This window comes from Mycetomoellerius zeteki, unplaced genomic scaffold (genome assembly GCF_001594055.1).
Source record: "Mycetomoellerius zeteki isolate Tzet28-1 unplaced genomic scaffold, Tzet1.0 scaffold206, whole genome shotgun sequence".
NCBI lineage: Eukaryota > Metazoa > Arthropoda > Insecta > Hymenoptera > Formicidae > Mycetomoellerius > Mycetomoellerius zeteki.
The window spans coordinates 1,147,046-1,152,695 of record NW_017257021.1 but is presented as its reverse complement, the minus strand read 5'-3'; the positions used below and the strand labels follow the sequence as shown (position 1 = coordinate 1,152,695).

The following is a 5,650-nucleotide window of genomic DNA, read 5'->3' as shown; positions in this document are numbered from 1 at the left end:
TGCTCTTGCGTTTTGCAATTGCAAGACTAAATAAGACTAAATAAATAAGATAAGATTAAACAATTATTCTGGCTCCTCATTGAATCTTCTATTACATAATTATTATAAATATAATATTAATATATGTACGTTCAATTTCAGTTAATTTACAAATAAGCAATTAGTTTCTCTTGTTTCTCACGCGCGCTCTTAAAATAGTTGGAGAACGAGTTTTTGCACATGTAGTACCGTTACGTGACAAGTAATAGTTTGAAATTCTTATTTTTATTAGGATCAATAATCAATATGATCATCGTTATGCGTATTATCGTGCAAGTAAAACGTTCACGATCAACGTGACGAATTCGTCAGCGCGCGTTATGTCGAATAAGCGAGAATCGCGATCGATCACGATCGATACAACATAGTGGCGCCCTCTGAGCAGTAACCACGTTAGACCCCAGAATGTTTGCCAGTTTGCTCAGTAAGAATCAGTCTTCAGTATGTTGCGGCCTTTGCTTATATACGGTTGTGTCGCGCGAAAGTTACTTGTAGATCGAGTCGAGTCGATTTGTGGCGAGAGATAGAGTGCGTGCGGGCACGGTAAAACGACGAATTTCGAGTTTAACGTAAGCGTGAAGATCAAGAATCATTGATACGTTGTTATTGTTCACCGTGATCGGCTCGTTTATCGCTTCGCATTTTCCCGAAGCCTCCGAAGCGCCGCGGAGCGGCACGCGACTATAAGCGCGTCTCGCGAGTTCCGCGGATACGGAAAAAGCACGAGAAACTCCTTTCCTATCTTCCTATTTCCCCCTCTTTCTCTCTCTCTCTCTCTCTCTCTCTCTCTCTCTCTCTCTCTCTCTCTCTTTCTTTCTCCCCTCACCCTGCTCGTACCAGTTCGAGCGTCCTTCCGTATCGTTTGCTTTGCGCGTCCCTCGAATTGTGGCATCTAGTGTGGTGTGGTTTCGTTTTCCTTTTTAGTTTTTACTCCATTTGCCGTCTCTTACCGCGTGAATATTTAATTTGTTCAGTCCCTCGAGTTTAATATTCTCTAAAGAGAACCAGTGCCGTCCGGTAATTCCTCGGCTTTTCCCACGAGAATCCGGTTATCAAGATTCTCCTGAGAATCAGGGATGTTGAAATAGCCCTCTCAGCCCGCCATATTCATCCAAGCGGGATTGAATTACCATGCTGGACACAGCCACGAGTAACAGGTAATACCGCGTGCAAATTTCTACTTGTTATCTTTCTCGTCGCCTTTGATCTCTCCCCCCCCCTCTCTCTCGCACGCGCGCGCGCGCGCATTTCTCATACTGTGCCTTCTCTTTCTCGTCGGATCGCGCGAGTCCCAAACGATACGCAGAGAATAGCCGGAGAATATAGCTGCGAATATATTCGAATACAAGAGTTGTTCCGCGTACAAAAGCGCGAGAGACGGTCGCCGATTGGACGAATGCCAGTCATCGATATGCAGAATATTCCCTCGTGTATCAGGCCAATATTACATGCGTCCGTTTTTTGTCGTACGACGAATTTTTCAAGCGTGTTAATTGGCTGCAAGACAGAGAGGATCTCGGACCTCTTTGTCCTACAGCCAATTGATAGGCTTGAAAAATTTGTCAATTGTTACGATTCACTCGGCATGCTCTTTGGATGATATTTCATTTGTACGTTTTTGTCGTACGACAAATTTTTCAAGCCTGTTGATTGGCTATGGGATAGAGAGATCCGAAGACCTCTCTGTTCTGTACACATGTCGTAGGATAAAAACGCACAAATGAAATAGCACCCTTTGCCGACGGGTGACGCCGTGATCCCATGCGAGATGCATTTGAGAGATCGAAACGAATGGCATTTCATAGATAATTTGGCTCTCGAATTTCGTTTCGCTATTGAACGGATTTCCGCACTCGTCTGAAGTTTGCCTCGTTGAGCCGGTAAAATTCTCGTGATAAACGAGTTTTTCGACCTGCTTCGTACGACTCGGGTGAAACGATAAATGCGCGAACCGTTCCTATTTCAATATCGGAAATATTATACATATTCGACTTATCTTATCTCGCGTGAGATTCTTTTAATTGGAATCAATGGGGGAAGAAACGGGAAATAAACACCAAAATCTTCCGCGAGAATGTTTGTGGAGCTTCGGCTACTTAGCGCTATTTAGCGGCCAAGAACGCGACGTCCGCTTCTGGCGCAATACCGCTTGTGGTATTACTATTAAGACACAAATATCGCGACACTTTACCGCGTGGGCGAATTATAATATTCATATTTAGCGCTGAATGAGCGCCGCACGCGCTGGAGTTACATTCGTTTATTTTAATTACATTTGTACGTGCTTCCGTAACGTTACGATAACATTGTGAAGGTTTACGACATGCCGAGAACTTGGTGAAGTTTAAACACATGAATATTTGAGAACGGACCGTTATAGGACTATTTCGTAAAATTTTTCTTATTTTAAAAATTGTTTTATTTGATTTATACACAAACCGAATAACGTCATATCGTTCTAAACTCGTAAAAAGAATCGCGGTAGATCGCACGTGTCAACATGCAGGCTGCCGCGTGACATTGATATCGATAAAAAAAACGCGTCTGAAAAAACTCGTCTTGACATAAGAGAGTAAAAATAGTACTGATTATTTAAATGATAAGAAAAAACTGAGGAAATTACTCCTTTTTTTTACTTGCTGTACATAGTACATATAGCAACAAGTGTTTTAATAACATGATTTTTACGTACGTGCTATTTACAATTTAAAATAGTTAAGTTGCTTCTCCAATTTTTTTAGCGCTTAAATAGCTAGCATTATTTTTCTTCTGCTTTATCAAAGGCGAATAAATACAGGCGATATATTAATGCAAATCATCTGTATTAGGTATAAACTTAGAATCGTTTATTGTGTATATGTATATATAATGTTGCATTTATAGTGCAAATGATTGTTTCTATTTATCACAAATAAAAGTGTATAAGCAAAGAATTATCTTATTATATTTCAAATTACTTTTATTTTAAAAGATGTTTCAAGCATGTTTTCTCCTCCCATTCTCACGCTTCATATTTTGTCGAAATACTCTACCGAAAATCTTTTCTGCATCGGCAGACACTCTCCATGCAGACACCCTCTGTTGTTGTACCCCTCGTACATCGCTTTTTTCGACAGATACAGTAAGTGCAAAAAGTAGGTATTCATATAGGGGAAAATATTCTTTAAAAATTTATTCATAAAGAATAAAGTAAACTGTCGTTTGTTTATATTAGAACAGAACGTATTTATTGTTATAAAATTGCTAATTAATATTTATTTTCTATAACAAATAAGGTTTTCATAAAAATTTTCCTTATATGAATACTTTTTGCACTCACTGTACATTGATGCAAGGGATTAAAATCGGAATATTTGAAAAGGAATAGCCTAGGGGCGCGAACATGATTAACCATATGTTCTGTTTGCGAAAAGCCTGTTTTAATACAACGTATTTACATATTGAAGCGATGACGATGACAAAAGATAATCATTTATTTACGCACAGCTAAACGAAAATCAGTATAAAAATCACGTGTAAATAATGTACATAATTATAATCAAAAATCCAACTTTACTAAAAAATCAATCTTTAAATCTAAACGTTAGCAGTTAACTAAACACTTTTATTCTTTAAACATTCAAGTCAATAAACGCTAACATGTCTTTTTCATATCAAACTCTTTTCCGTTAATATCTTAGATAAGGTAGAGCGGAGCTTTTTCGTTCATTTTTCGCGATTATATTTATGTTTCTGAATAGTACATGTTGATTATTTAAAGGTTGTGCTCGCAACGAACAATTATCATGATTTTATAATGTAATTAGAAGCACGTCAATGTAAAGAGGTATTAATTGTTTGCTATACACAGAAAAAAATGAATTCCTGATTCACGTATATTTTTATTCTTGTATACTATTTACTTTCATTTAAGTATAAAATATTCTCTTTAATTATAAATGTTCACTGGTATCAATAATAAATAGATTTGTGCAAAGTATATTTTATTCTTAAAATTGTGTTCTTGTTTCTAAAATCATTACATAGTTCTAACAAACTCAATCGCATATTTTCACTTTGAAGTTGAAACTGATAGAATAGCCCCGCTTTCAAGCCTGTTTTACCCTAGTATTGTTCATCAATACTGAATAAACTAGATGTGGTGATATAACGACCTTCCAGTACAATAAGCTCAATTCAAAGTTTGTGTAGAACACCAGAGGTACATTACCACGCATAATATCCCGTTGCGCAGGGTTGGAGAGGAGATTAAGGGAGCAGGATGAGAGCTGTTTCATTACGTGATCCATACTCGATGGTGCTGAAGCTCATGGGAAATAATTCAGGCCGTCTGTTTAAACATTACATATTAGGAATCGGCGTTCCGTCCGATTGAATAGTACTTCCTTCGTTGCTCAGTCTAATGAACTAATTGCTCTTGAGAAAATTGCGATGACAATCGTATACGAAAATTTAGAACGCTTAAATTTTATTTTAATGCTTGTACACATATTTTTCATTTTTTCATTCTTTGCACAAAACTCCTTACAACTTTATTTACACATACTATTTGTCTCGGAACTCCAACATTTTTTTTAATTCGTAACATGATTTTTTCATGAAAGTATGGAAGTATATATAAGCTCGAATAGCAAGAATGATATAAAAACGATCTGAAGAAAGACTTAGAAAGAAAGATATGTAGTTATCGTGAGTAAAATATCCAAATGAGAATAATAGCGAGGAATGCGACGGTTTTGAGTGTACCGTCGCGTCGCGTCGGCACACATACGATTTCGTTCGCGCGATATCCACCAAAGCAATATCTCGCGAATTGTTTAAAGTCATTGTAATACACGTGAAGAAGAATTGTTTCCCTCGTTTGCTTTTCGTGGTATAGATATCGTCAAACTCTTTATATCGTCCGCGGGCGAATTCGCTGAGGAACGAGGATCGATTTTTTTCAGAACCACACACATATTCACAATATACGTCAATTATGTCGGTCTTCGTGTGAGTCACAAAGTGACAACCTCAGTTTTTCACAAAGAGTGAGATCAGAGACGAGAACACTGGAGGAAACACCGTGGAACTTGATTAACGTCCTTATACGTTTCTCTCTCCGCCGCGCCGTAAACACGGCAATGGCAATGGCGGTAGTACCATCACCGATGCAGGTGAGATGATCGCGCATAAATTCTTCCGTGTACGTTAAATTCCTGCGTCTATAACGGATATTGCAAAAGAATTACAAAAAAGGAAAGGGTCGAATTGCACGATCGGTGTGTGTGTCCGAATATCGGGCTTGAAAACAAACTCGTTAATATTATAGGTACTTACTCCGTACGATAAACCTCGAGTATTGTATCTCCATCGTTATTATTTACGCCCGATTGCGATTATAAACGCGCGTCTGTTCCTTGTTTTCAGTTTTCTCGCTATTTAACGCAGGCATGTAAATACATCCTGTCGTATCCGTTAATATTCTCATGTTTTGTGTTTATCAGCTCCTAGATTATTTAATAAATTTTCTCGCGTCCAGATTATCCAGCTAACGCTGGAAATAAAATGCAGTCTGATAAAATAAGAGATTTATCCGAACTCGCAAATTTTCTTTCTGCAACGTTCTTCC

At 37.9% G+C, this 5,650-nt stretch overlaps 1 protein-coding gene across 1 annotated transcript in view; it reads left to right on the top strand.

Annotated features, from left to right (window-relative positions):
• The first annotated feature begins 496 nt into the window (after nucleotides 1–496).
• Nucleotides 497–5,650, top strand: part of LOC108722528 (receptor-type guanylate cyclase Gyc76C) — a 91,082-nt gene continuing 85,928 nt past the window's right edge. The window contains exon 1 of the mRNA XM_018447691.1: nucleotides 497–1,196. The gene's annotated coding sequence lies outside the window, so the exon portion shown is untranslated. The remainder of the gene's footprint in view (nucleotides 1,197–5,650) is intronic.